The 14,937-nt window shown below is 40.8% G+C and overlaps 1 long non-coding RNA gene across 1 annotated transcript; it reads right to left on the reverse strand.

Moving 5' to 3' along the window:
* Positions 1-1,545: 1,545 nt before the first annotated feature.
* Positions 1,546-3,138, reverse strand: LOC135578196 (uncharacterized). Its single transcript, XR_010469521.1, has 3 exons — positions 3,007-3,138; positions 2,834-2,929; positions 1,546-1,729 (listed from the first exon to the last, which is right to left on the reverse strand). It is a non-coding gene; the product is annotated as an uncharacterized LOC135578196 (long non-coding RNA).
* Positions 3,139-14,937: the final 11,799 nt, after the last annotated feature.

A 14,937-nucleotide genomic window follows, 5' to 3' on the forward strand; every position in this document is an offset into this window, starting at 1 on the left:
ACCTGCTCCTGAACTCTGAAGTCATCACCCCGAGCACAAAGAACTGACTACTCGGGTGGCAAGTGAAGCTTAAGGGAGATATTTCATACAGCAGATAACTAAGTGCTTAAAGTTACATCTACTTGAACACATCTCCCTACAAAAGGAGCCAAGTTGTAGTTCTACCAAAGTTCCCTGAGCTTAAGAAGGCAAAGCAACAGAGAGGACAATTTCACACCACCCACCCATGAGCACTTAGCTTAGCTGGATCTCCTTCACCTCCCTTACAATCAACAGAGACAAGCTCCTTGAAAGGATAATTCAGATCAAACAATGCTAAGGCACTTGAAAGTGCGATTTACATCAGGAATCTATCTTTGCCTCCTCCACCAAAGAGAGGACGAATACTGGATTAGCCAGCTAAAACAGATGCCTAAAGGTAGACAGTGAAAATGTCACCCTAACTTCTAGATCAAACCTCAAGGGGCTCCGTTTGAGATGTGCCGTTTGTTAGAATGTGAAAAGCAGGCAGCTGTAGTATCTTTTTTGCCCCTTCCAATTAAGGTGGGGGGCTGAAAAAAAGCCAGGTTATGTTTTAAATTTGTGTAGAGTCAATAACTATGACAGCTATTTTACTTAAAAGAAAACTGACTATTAAGGACACTCAATGTGTTAGTTTATTAGTGAGCATGAGAATATCTATCTTTTAACAAGTTTAGTTTATGACAGAGCTTGAATTACCAGAATAATGCATTGCACAGTGTAGAAATGCAGTATCATCAGATTAAACTTGCCTGCAAGTACAATGTTCCGTATGTTCTGCAAGACACTTTACATTCAGTAGAGGTACAAGAGCAACCTTTGCATGTCTTATGAACACATTGAGTTCAAACAATTCAAAAAAAGAGGCAAAGTTAAATATCTGTAAGTTTGCCCAACTCTTCCCGTTATTATAAATATATTAGATGTGTGAATTAGAAGCAATACTAAAGCATCAACTTATTTTCAAGTGTTTAGCTAGGGCTTTAACTTTCACTACAAACTCAGAAGATTAACCATGATCTGTTCACTGTCAGGTCTTAAAAAGCCTAAAAATTAACTCTCCTTTTTAAAAACATAAGAGACAGTTATGCACATTTGTTGTAAATGTTTTAATATATTCCAAGTTTAAGCCATCGTAGTAAGTGATCAACACACTAAGATTCATAGCAAAAATATACCCTTAGCCACCACTACAAATATACCAGCAATTCTAATTAATTCACAGTGGCAGATTCATGGGTTTGCTTTTCACAGCAAGTCAAAATATACAGGAGAAATATCTCAGAAGTTTACCTTGGCTCCAATCAGTACAATTAGTCAACTACACTGTAAAAAGACTATCAATGTAAGGAAAGTGGTAATTATATATTTTTGCTTTTGTTAGATAAATATTTAGGATTTTTTTACCATTCAAACAAGAGCACTTAATTTCACACATACAAGTTTTGCATATGCAGAACACAGAAAACACAAGTTGGTCACTGATCTCTCTCTTCACAAAACAGAAAATCCACCTCTTTCAAGGGTGCCATGTGAATAATAAAGTCTAAGCACAGGAAGAAATGCAGACACTTTCTCTTCAGCCCAAATCCAGGTGCCCTCCAAGCACCGTGAAACTAACAGTTTTTCATCCAGCTCAGCAAAAGCAGCAGCATCCTACGGACAGGGTCAGTGCCCAGACACCTCAGCGGCCAAGGCTGGACTCCTTCTGCAGAAATAGGAGGAGAAGGAATTGTTGCCACCTCAGCAGCGTGCAGTCCCGGGAAAACAAAGGGGATTCCCATTGTCATTGTCTTCATCTGCAGCTGATCATCACCAGCACTAGCAAGGCAGTAGCTTGCGCAGTTATCTCCACAGCGGGCAATGTCACAACCCGACCAACAGCACAAACTACTACCTCAGCCAGGGCCCTGGTGCACCCGGCCCCTTCTGCGGGGGGGACGAGCAGACAGACAGCGCGGCAAGGACAAACGAAATTAGAGGGAAAACCGGCAGAAAGATAAAAGGGCTCTGGGGTCTTTTGATGATCCTCTTGTCTCCTTTATCTGCTGCAGACATCAACCAGACTCCTCTCGCCTGGCTGCGAAAAGCGGAGGGAAACCCCGCCCAGCTCCCTTCCCAGCTTTGCCCTTTTCCTTGCATGACCTGAAACCGACGGGAAGAGCTTCATTTATCAGATACATTACAGACCCCAGCTGGTACAGTACAGATCACGTTTAATTTCAAACAGCCACGGTTCCGCAAGCCTGTAACAGATGGGGCGGGGAGGGGAAGGGGGGAGGGCGGGAAGAAAGGAGAGAAACGGGGGGTTGGGGTGGGGGAAGACACAGCAGACAGACCCCCCCCCCCCCCCCCCCAACACACACACCCCAGCCCCCCAGCCTCCCTCCTCGCCCACCCTCCGCAAGAACCGCGGCGGCACACGGACCTGCCCGCGCCGCCCCCCCTGCGGCACGGCCGCCCCGCCGGCCTCGGGCAGCCCGCGGCGAAAGGGGGTGCGGGGCGGGGAGCGGAGGGAGGGAGGGAGGGAGGGATGCAGCCGCCGCCGGCAGCCCGTCCTGCCCGCCCGCCGGGCCCCCGCAGGCCGGTCCGGTCCGGTCCGCCCGCTCTCCGCAGAGGCGGCAGCCCCGCTCGCCCGAGGTCCCGCCGTGCCGTCGCCTCCCGAAGCGAAGGGGCCGGGGAAGGACCCCCCGCCCCGGCCGCCCCAGCGGGGAGCCCCCGCCGCCTTTCCCGGCGAGGTGGAGGAAGCCGAGCCCTCAGGCGAGGGCGTCGGGGCGCAGCCCGGAGGGTCAGGGAAGGGGGAAGCGCTCGCCTTGCCGAGGCCGCAGACAAAGGAGGCGCCGGGCGGGCGGCGCAGCCCCGCTCCCGCCGCGGCTCCGTCCCTCGCCGCCGCCGCCTGTGTGTCCGGCTGAACCATAGAGATCATTTAAGGCGGGGGGAGAGAGGGGCTCATCCGCTGCCCACGTGACTGGATATGTCACTCACCCGGCGAGCGCCATCTTGAAGAGGGAGGGGGAACGCGGCCCCCAGCGAGTGCTCAAGATGGCGCGGGGGACAGGAGGCCGCTATTCACAGACGGGCGCTGCGCCACTCCGCCGCCGCGGTTCCCGCCGGGCTGCGTAGGGGGAGTTACGCTCCGGCGAGGAATGCCGGGAAGGGGAGAATCTCCCGCTCTCGATCCGGGACTGCGCGACAGCCGCGGGAAACGCTGCGGCCGCGGCGGGGCCCACGGGAGGCGGGGCGAGAGGGAGCGGGCGCCCCGCGAAACTCCTCTGAGGGGAGCGCGGCGCCGGAGATGGGATGGGCACCCCGGCCGGGCTGTGACGGGGGGGCTCCGCCGTGCGGCGCCGGCACCTCATGACGCTTTCTGTTAGGTGGATTTTAGTCACAGGAGTAAAAATGGAGCTCGCAGCGGCTCTTCCGTGCGTGCCCCGCGGGGGCGGCCGAGCGAGCTGGGACCCGGAGCCGGGCAGGGCCGGGCGGCGGAGCTGAGGCGGCTCCGCGCGGGGTGCCGGGCGCGGAACGGGGCGCCGCCTGCCCCGTACAGACCACACCGGGCGTTCGGGGGCCGTGGCCTTTAACTTTTAAAGTGAATCTGCTTTGCGCTCTTTTTTTTCCCCCTTTTATTTTCTCCTTCCTAATACAAGTAGAAAACCTGGAAGCTTTTATTTCTCACTGGAAATGGACCCCAGAACGATTACTCCGTGCCAGAACTTGACCTCAAAGGAACAGACTATGAACATCATTAAAAATTAACAATAGTTACAAACACTCGACATTTTTAGCAAGTATGGTTTTGCATTCACCGCCAACGAACAAATCTGTGAACAAATCTGTGGAAAAAACAGCTACCAATATACAAGAAGAATCAGACTGCAAGAGTTAAAAAAAGAAGTATCATTGAGTTTACAAAGACTGTATTAACACCAGTGATGCAGAATATGGAAATAACCCAGCCTGCAGCCAGACCTCAAATGAAACTCAATAGTCTTGGAGTTTCCAGTGCAAAACCACCTACAACATGTCTTGAGAATAAAATGCAATGTGTTTAGTGACAACTTGGGAAGAATTTGCAGCTGAGAAAGTCATGCTAAAAAGCAGCCAAAATATTGCCACCTTAAGCTGGGGTGGGGGGGGGGAAGAGACAAAGACAAAATACTTTGTTATAATCTTGTAGTTCCCTGTTTAAAAGTTGCTACCTATGTTGGGCATCACATTCAATTAAATCACTGATTGCTTGTTTAAAAGATATTTAAGCCAATGTTGGGGAAAAACATGCCAAGAGTTTCTGTATGCTTATAAAGTACATGTGTTTTTGATACCGACTGGAAAAGTTAAAGAACGTTATACAGCTGAGAAAATGGAAGCATACAGTAACTCGGAGTCCTTTGCTTCTGGTTCTGGAGGGGGCTGCTTGATCTCCTCCAGACCACTTTCTCCCAATTCCTGTTTTCCTCCATAAAGCCTGTGATGCTTCATTGTTCTGCTATTTGAGGTCAACTCAGGAGAGGCAAAGCATGACGGAGACATCAATGCACCAAGGAATTGTGTGCTCTGCTTCTACTCAGTTAAGTTTGTGTGTTCATGAAAATCCAGTTCTGAGAAAGAAACACAGTCTAAAATGGGGAAAGTTTAAGTGTTTATTAAAAAAAGTGGACAAAACAAAAAATTTCACACCATTTCCCTATTAAAAATCAAATATATTTAATCTAAGCTTATATTACATGAAGTACTAATAGTAGAAAAAATTCTCCATACTTAGAATAGTTAAGTTTTTCTAAGTTTATTTTTGCTTTTCTCCTCTTTTTTTTTTTTCTTTTTAAACTGTGCACCCTCCTGTTCTAAGACGGCATCAACCACATAATGTAAAGCAACTTTTACACATATTTCATGTCTCCATGACTTGTTTTTCTGAATTAAGGTCTCTTTTATATTCATTCATTAGCAGACTGAAATCCATCTTAACATCATGAATACATTTAGAAAGTTTCTTGGACAAAGAACTTTCAGTTTCTATATGAGGAAAATCAGCACTTCTGGGTGAAAACAAAATGTAAATTTAAACCACATCACTGGGATTCATTTATTTATAAGAAGGGGCAGAAAAACAACAGCAGAACACTGATCCCTCTTGGAAGTTTCGCGAGTTTATTAATTGAAATACTTGTAGTCTGTCACATATAGACAGGAATTGTTATTCTTGAATCCGTATCGTATATTACTAAAAGCTCATGGCAGATATTCAGCATACATCACAAATTTATTATATGGCTAATCAGAACAAGGACACTGATATTTTCTTTCTGGATTTGCATTTATGTAAAACCTAGAAGTCCAAGAAGTTATTGAAGTACGTACTGGAAAGTAATGAAAAAGCAACAGAAAGTGCAAAGCTGCAGATGGACGCAGGTACTTAATGTTTGTTCGAGCCGCCCACCTTGATGCTTCTCCTCCTGTCCCACACCCTGGAATGCAAAGCTCAGAAAGATTTAGAGGATTGGTGTCTTAAGTCTTCTGTATGGAGAATGAGAATGTTCAAAGACTTTCAAAGAAGCCACGCTTATCATCTTATTTTCTCTTTTGTCTGAGAAGTGAGGAATTCAAATGCTGAAAATAAGCATTCAGGCAGCAAATTACAGGTATCAGAAGCAACTGTAATATTGCTGACTTGAAATACTTATGTAGAAAGCAGCAGTTAAATGTTACATATATATATATATTTAAAACAAACAAAAACCCCAAAGAAACCAGAAAAATTCTCTGATAAGGCATGTAAAGAAGTGTAGCAAGACTGGAAATCTTCAGTTCAGTTTACTGAGTTCATGAAGACAATAATGTCATGAGCTCATACAAATTGGGGAACCTGTGGAAAACCAAGACAGATCAGTAGCAAGGAGAGTTTAAGGTTCCAAAAGGGCTGTATTTTCAATGATAACAGGAACTGTTGAGCTCTTAAGTTTTCATTTGAGCATTTAGACTAATGCTATGACTCCAAGGAATATTACCCTTGCAGATACAGGATACAACAAATAAATACTTGAATATGATTTCAAGGGAAGAAAAAAACCCAAACCAAAAAGCCAAACCTCAGAGTCGGCCCTGCAAAGGACTTGTGAAAACAAAAAACCCCCACCCCTTTCCCCCAAATTCAAATTACTTTAGATTGATCTGTTTTAAATGTATTGGATACATTAATGAAATGCATGTTGTTAACAAACTGGATAGAAAGGGTTATTTCTGGTGGACACTGCCCTCAGCTTTTAGACACAGTACATTTTACCTTCACAGATCTATCCTACACATGGAAGGGGAAAACCAAGATTTTCAATTCCTAACCTGTTTCAGAGTTTGAACTAGTTGTTTGAATTGCGTTGGTTAAAGTGAAATTGAACTGCAAGAAGCAGCTCCTGCTATCAGACAGTGGTTTAGCACTTCAAAAACTTGCTTCCTGATTCTTACTTTTTGAAGAGGAACGGTTTTGTGCTACTCCATCAGTTCAGTGCATTCACTTCAAGACTTTGGCAACATGTAACCACTTAAGATTTCATATTTTAAGAGAAAATATTTAATTTAAATCAGTCTTTTCTAAAATAAACGTTTATCTTTCCTCATTTATTCTAGGGCAGCACTACGTGCAGACTTTGTGGCTCATTTTAGTGGTAAGGTAGTACCATATTATGCTACAATGCCAAGCCCTGAGGCAAGAACAGACATTCCCTAAGTAGATGTGCAAGCAACAGTTGTGAGGTACTGCAGAAACCACTTCTTTGTAATGTACGTGCCAGCAGCACTACGCACATAATACTTCTGTCCTCTTCCATGTTTTCTCATGACAGAGGCTGATCAAAACCAGACTGCTCTCTGTGCCTTTTGAAGGTCCTCTGTTGGTTGGCAATCCAGTTCTGCTTGCCATTTTTCTATGGAGCCTCTCCATCCATCCTTCCCCTCATGCCAGGCATTAATCTGTGATGTGATGGGAGAAAGAAGTGCAAGTCTTCTGTCAAGGAAGCCAGAAACACAAGCAGTTCCTTGGCAACTTCAATAGTTCCAAGAAAGAAATAGTTAACATTAAAAACAACAGAGCAGGTGACATCAAGTTTCCAACAGTCTCCCATCCTCACCAGCCTCTGCAAGTCTTGAAGCTGTCAACTTTGGAAATATCACTGGTTATGGAGACTCATGCCAAGACTAAGGCAGATATGGTTCCAGTAACAAAACTGTGAAGATGCCCAACAGATATCTGACTTACCAGGGATTTTCTTTCTTATTTATCTATTGGCAGGTTCATTCTAAAACCAAAACAGACCAAAAACCCCTAAATGACATTAAACTGACAGGCAGCATGGGCTGAGGCCTTGGAGTATGTTTCAATATTGCAGTATTTTCAATTGAAGAAAAAGCTGGTCGCTGTATTCAACATGTACTTTTTGTAAGGAACATGCTTCAGGGGAAAAGAGGATTATGGTGCTGACAAATGAGATTCCTTTAGAAGTTCTTAAGGTAGGTATCTGGACCACTGGTGGGAATAAACATGTTAACGTGAAGAGAAAAGCACATCATACTGATTTTTAAAATAAGCTTATCTGAGAACTCCTCTAAATGTAGATAATAAAGGAAACGTGAGCAATGAACGCTCTCATCTCTTGGTAATGAAATGCTGCAGTTTGTGTAGTAAACACACAGGTATTTTACCCTTTTTATCAAATCTGTTTCATAATCAACACATACATGCTAAATAAGGACCTCAGAAACAGAACAATCAGTTTTCAGCATGTTACTGTCTGATAGGACACAAGGACTATGACATTCTGAATCAGAAAAGTGGATGATAACTAATGCATTGTAGTTTTTCTATTATATTTGATGCATTCTACAATGCAACACAAAGACCCTATTCTGTTGGTAATACCACTCAGTACCTTTTTTATTGCAAGAATTCCATCTTATTTTTAATATACACCGTAATTCATTAAGACATAACATAGTTAGTTGAAATGTTTTACAACCGTGTGAGTAGAGATCAGGTGTTTGATACACAATCAAAAAATGAAGATTTATTTAAATAAAGTTTTGACTGGATGCTTTAAAGAAAACCATACAATTGTTGTACAGATTAAATGTTATAATATAAAAATTATGTTATAATATAAAATTATGGATTATGTACAGAAATGTAACAGTTCAGAAAATCGGTATAAAATTTTAGTTTTTACTTACTTAAAAGATGTTAAGACTGTTTTTGTACTTCTGTTATTAGAAACTGTTGCAAAACATGTTCTCAGCTCAAGTTCTTGACGGTGTTAATGACAGCTGTTTGCACTGACAGCCATCTTAACACTGGAGCGATTTTCTAAGGAAAACCACCAAAACTGTTTTGAAATTCAAGTCTCCTATACAAGAAAGCTGGCAAAATTAAATGGAAAAAGCTGACTGCTGCTTAACAGCAGCACCTTACAGTCATCTTGATGAATTGCATCCTGGTTTTTGAGAGACCGCTTCACCAGTTGAGATGTTGAGTTACAATCCTATTTTCTAGCATAGTCGTAATGTATCTGTCGATTTGCTACCGATTTACTAAGCACACTCTCTTATCCTTACATTGTATGCAGAGACACTACACATAGAATCCCAATCTGCACACTCTGATCCTGATCAACTAATACTGACTTTTAGGGTCCTGTCTTCTTGGACAGACTTTGTTTCCCTGGTTTGCTTATGAAAGAGTCATGTGAAACAGTGTCCAAAGCCTTACTAACTAAAATACTTAGCAACTAGTTCTTATCCCCATGCACAAGATCTGTCACTTTTTCAGAGAAATAAGTGAGACTGGGTTTCTGTGACTTGATCATAGCAAATACCTACTGGTTGTTAATGCACGTCATGGATACCTTGTTGATACTAATGGCAGATTTTCATTTTCACTTGCCAGAAAAAAAAGAATGAATGTCAGGCCAGTTGATCTATACTTTTCATCTTCTCCATTTTGTCCTTAAAACGTTAAAGCACTGTTTTTTTGCCTTTCTTTCAGTCATCTGGTACTTCTCTTGTCTTACATTAGTTTTCAAAGATGATTTTTAAAATGCTGATGTTCCTCAGATTAGTTCTTTAAACACCAGGAAGAAATTCTTCAGGCCCAGTGAATTTGATAATATATCTATTTTCTATCCTGTTTTCTTTCTTCTAGGTAAGCTTCTTAAATCTTTGTCATTCAAATTGCATGAGTAATACACTGGCAGTTGACTTTTGACTTTTTGGATCACTGTAAGAAATGAAAATATTCAGCACACAAATTGTAAATCTGAACCAACACAGGATCACTTGTGTCAATAGCTGTTCTCTTTTTAGTCAGCGCTTTTGTTAGCACAAACCTTCTACTACTTATGTGTATATCCTCTGTCAGTTGGCAGTTGTATCACATGTACTTTCATCCCTATCTGTTAACACTGTTCTTTGATGGTAACCAAATTTCCACCTTCTGCAGGCCTCCCCAACTTGCGTTTGAAGTCAATGAAATTCCTCATTTAACTGAGCTGGTCTCTTACGACAGCGAATCCCTGTCTCCTCCACTGGGATATACTTTCAGTCATGACCTTCGCATCTCCACGGAACTGTCTTATCTCCTCAGTTCCTCTCTTATCCAAGACATCTGTGAGATCTTACCTAGCAATTTTCTGAAGTCTGCCTTCTTGAAGTCCAGTGATCTTTATTTTTATGTTCTCCCTCTATCCTAAAGAATCACAAATATTTAATTTCACTTTCTTACTCAAGTTGTCTTAAACCATCCGATTTCTTCATAATTGTAGCTGATTCCTTCACAAAACTATACACATACTATGCACAGGTATTCAAACTGTAACGGTTTGTGATACACCCGCCTTGAAAAGTGACAGGGAATACAATGACAGAATGAAAGATCAGACTAGATGGACAGAAAATACACATAGTATGTTTTATTCTCTGAAATTTCTGCACCTTTGGAAACTAGGGGCATTTCTGCTAATGATAATTTCTGTTGCAAATTTGGTTTTGGAGAAAGCTATCCTCATATAAGCAAAATTTTTAGCATGGGCTTTTCAGATTCCTTTCCAGGATCAGAGCTGTGCTCTTGGACAGAGCCTGGAAATTCTGAGTATTGTACCAGATTAGCCCACATTTAGATTCCTCAGCTTCTCATCCTCTAATTTACTTGCTTTTTCTTTTTAAGCTAAATTTTTAATAAAACACTGTAGCTTCCAGTGAAGCATCTTTAATTATTGTTTTCCCAAAGAACAACCACATGTATTTACAATCAATTCTTAGCACTCTCTGTGACAAGGCTGCTTCAAAACTCGGCTTTCTGTATTAGTAACGCTCAATAGTAACAGCCAAGTTCTTAATCAAATGTTTCTAATGAACATTAGATGTTAAAATAAACCTGAAAGCCCCCACTGGAACGAAAAAAAATGCACATTTGCAAAACAGTTTTCTACAATGGAAGATAACTGTATTAATCCTTGAGTGAGTTCGAAGGACAAAAAGAGGAAATAATTACTTTTATCTTCTGTATGTCCCTTGCAGACTTTCTACTGTAACATAATGCCCATTCATGGTATAAGTACAAAAAGCCACTGCTCAGTCATCCAGTTCTGATGCCATTTGAAGATTCATGTGATCTGCTTAGCTGATTTTAAGTTTCACCTCTCCTATAAAGTTTCCTTCTTCCTGACCATTTCTATACTCATCTGGCACCAGCTTCCTCTTCCTGCTTTTCAATCAACTTCACCACTTTGGGTGATAGACTCCTGTATAATTCAAAATCTAGAGAGATCCTTTCTTTGCACATCACTGACATCATAATTATCTCTGTATTTTCAACTAAATAAAACTTAAAAGGCTGTAAGAAGCAAAGAAACATTTGAGTTCTATTGTATTTCTTCACAAGGAATGAGCAGCCTTGTCTGATACACTTTCCAACATTTGAGAAGGTAATACTGCATCTGTAATATGGTTATATCAGTACTGCACACATTTGTAACAGGAACAAACTTGTGAACCCTAAAGAGTATTTACTCCCTTAATGAAATCTATATTCTACACAGACTTTTACAGTCATTTTAATTGGTCTTGCTCTTGCCCTGATATGCAAAATACTGTCTAGACAAGTAGTCCATGCCCCCAAAACTTGAAGAAAAGCACACACAGAAAAGTATTGTCAGAAAACATGTGGGAGATCCAGGGAGAAAGTAGGAGCACTGGTGTATCTGATTATTCCTCAATAATGTGTCTTAAAGTAACAGATCAGATAGCAAAATAGTACGTGATAAAGCAGTAAATGTTAGTAAGTGCTTACAGGTAAGTCACTTAAAGAGATCAGACAAATGTCCATTAAGAGTTTCCCATCTATAAGCTGGTCAGTAACTAGTTTGGAGAGGGAGAAAGGAAATGTCTCCCAGATTGCTCCTGAGTGGTAAAAGCTCACAATGGGACTGTGCTATACAGCTTAAGCAATATTGATGACTCTGCAGTAACTGGTTGCTTTCTCTAAACAAAGGAAAATAATGCAACATGTTTCTTTAAATTTAGCTTAAAAAAAAAAAAAAAAAAAAAAAAAAAGAAGAAGGAGGAATAAACAGCAACTAATTAGTTGGAATGAATTCTTGCTTATGTGCACAGCTTATGAAGTCCTCCTGATCTGAACGGTAAAATGAAGAAACCTCAAAGAAACAAAAACTTCTATAGTGCTACACTGGGAACAATTGAAAATGGTCTCAAAATCCAAATGAAGAGCACGTTCAACAGACAGATGACGTTCATGCTTCAGCTGGGCTTTTTTTCCAGTGCTCACACAGGTGTTAAGCTCTGCTTCAACAATAAATGTTTAGTCAAACAGGATCAGTAACTGCTCCAGGAGCCTTTGCTGTGTGCATGAACAGAAGTGTAACTTTACGGACCTCATCACTTTAATGGCCCAATGCCTAAGCAAAATAGGAATTATGAAGAATTTACTTTTTATTCCATATGATTGTAGAGATGACTTCATAAACTGTAAACATTGTTAATATTTTTACTTGATTTATTCCTATATAGTTTGTTTCACATATAGTAAATTTCCAAAATACTATTTTCAAGAAAAAGAAACTAGAATTTCTGTAGAGGTACTCTTACAGATATATCTAGACAGACAACATTAAGAACAAGGTTAAACAGTATTCTACAATGCATGTTAGAATTTCTTTAGGGTGAAGAAGACAGAAGAACCTTGAGTAGAGTTGCTACTTCACATTTTGCTACAATAAGCAAGGTCTCAATTAAATTTATATGAGTATCAGGGCATATATAGTGAGCTATATACGTAGGTGTACATTCCTTTTTTCAGAACAAGTAAAACTTCTTAAATGCTGAAAGAAGAATGTTACCAGTACAGTGGCATATAAAGGTACTATAGACAAATGCTACTATCTCAACTCCAATATGAAACAATTCTGATTTTTTTTCTTGCATTATCACGAAGTAAAAAACAAAAGCGAACCGAACAGGAAAAGAAACGAGGATGCCAGCAGAACTCACTGCTGCATGTAAGAACACAACTGGAACTTCCTAGCATTGTCATCATGTAATCTGAAAATAACTTCTAAGAATTATCCATATACTCAAAATTACTCAAGTGTGAGGCAGCGTAACTGAGAAAATTCCAAAGAATTAGACATGGTGGACTGGAGTTTTTTGAGAGAGTGCTGATATTTTTTTCCCCTTGTGAAGTCAAACAGCAGAACCTCTATTGAATACAATGAAATATTAATTAAGCCAACTCACTGCTTCTGAAGACACTGTACAATACATGAATTTATCTCATTTCTTTAAGCACAAAAAGTTACTGGAAGTTATTATCAGCCAGTGTGTTAGGAGGAAAGTCTTTTCACCTATGCAGAAGTCCAACTAAAATTTGTTTTTCTCAGGCTACTATCAATATTTTGCTGATGGAAACTAAATGCTGTACATGTACAGATGTAGGCCATGTGTGTGCACTAGTTGGGATCCCAATTTAAACACCCCTCGCACCCCAGCTGCCTTATTTGTAACATTCTGACACGCTTCACAATGAGCAGCTGTACAGGGGTGCAGCACTACCTGCAGGCAAAATGTGCACCACTCGCAACGCAGCTGTGCACAGCGATTCCTTCTTCTGCTTGTAGAACCTCACCTGACTCAGGAGCATTCCAGCTGAAGGTTGTAGAAGGTGCCGGCCCACGCAGGGAATGAGTGGCCAGCTGCAAATTTGAGGTGAACAAGTAGTGAAGGACACAGAACAGAGTTGCACCAAAACAGATAAGGAGAAAACGTGCCTTTTTCCCCTCCAAGAACTTCTAAATGAATTTCTGTAGAATACACCAATGACTACTACTTGTGTTTGTCATGTGCTGAGGAAAAGAAAGGCATTAACCTCATTAAAAATATGCTGCCTGAAGAGTTCAAGGTCAGCTATGAGAAGATTTGACACTTGACAAGAAGAAACAATTCCATCTGTGTGAAAACAATCAGACAAACAAAAAGCCCCTCACAATCTGCAGAATATGATCATAAACTACTGAAGTTTCACAGACGTACTCCTACTTGCTCTTGTAAAATAACTAATGTGACCATGTATTTCATGCGGCATAATGTCCAGTAACATTCCACAGCTGACCAATAAAGCAGGTGAGGAAGCAAGTGCATGTACAAGGGAACAGAACCATTAGATAAGCATCTCTGATGATATGCAAATAACTAGTGTACGTTACTTCTAAGAACAAGATTTTTCATAAGAAGTTCACAGCTTCAGGCATCTGTTCCTTTTTGTTTTTTAATCAGAGTTACTATGTGATCTTAAATCCATGTGTACATTAAGGCAATGGTCATGGCATTGAGACATACAAGTTCTCCCAAGTAATCCAAAATCTTGATATGAATTTCCTAATAATATGTAAGACCCTCACACATTGTCTTTGGATTCCCAGGCCCTCTATTTTTTAAAGCTGGGGAGAAGAAGAAAAAGGTGAAGATTGTAGTGACATTCAATAAGCAATTAATGCTTACCTTCTGACTTCCAGCTGACATACTTCAATGCAGTCAGCTGTACCCCTTTTCTAGCTGATTTTGGTGACACAATGCAGACCCCATTCATGAAAACGTCCACATGTTTTACTTTTCATGACTAAGCAATCCTACAGACTTGAAAAGAACTTGGACACGGGTCTACTCAACAGGTAACATTTCTTCAGGAACAAGATTTACCTTGCTAGAAACATGTAAAAATGTGAAATTTAAATACTCAAAAATGCTGTTTGCATCAAAGAAGCCCTAAAAATATTTAGCAAAAAGTACAGGTAGAAAAAAGAAACTGATACTTCAAGTTCAAAGACATATTTGAGTGCTGGACAAGAAGGCACAGGAAATGGAGTAATTCTTATTCACAGACAAAATTAGTCAAAAACCTCTCTTTTCTAAACTAAGTAGCTTTGGTTTTAGTTCTTAACCTATTTATACAAAATACAAGAAAGCAGTTTGAATACGGTCAGCCTCAGCTTGCATGTCTAATATGCCTCAAATAGCACAAATATTACTCATTTTGTAATTAAGAGGAAAGGAAAAGAAGTTCACTTATTGGTAGTTTATTTCAAAACCTTTTGAAGATGAATGTCCATAGGTGGTAAATTTTCTAAGCTCTAGAGTCAGGAAAATCTTACATGCCCCCTTTTTAAAATACAGATAAAGCTGAAGATTTGCTTCATTGGACAGAATGCTTCTGTGTTGTCACTGAAAAACCAATTAGAAACTAATCAGAAATAAACTCCCCCACAGTTCGGTCTGCACACCTCTTTCCAGAAATTCTAAACCAAATTCTAAACCCTTCTTTCCTGCTCCACACTTTGTTTCTTTAATGATCTCATAGACCTTGAT

The sequence above is a fragment of the Columba livia genome, chromosome 1 (assembly GCF_036013475.1).
Source record: "Columba livia isolate bColLiv1 breed racing homer chromosome 1, bColLiv1.pat.W.v2, whole genome shotgun sequence".
Taxonomy (NCBI): Eukaryota; Metazoa; Chordata; class Aves; order Columbiformes; family Columbidae; genus Columba; species Columba livia.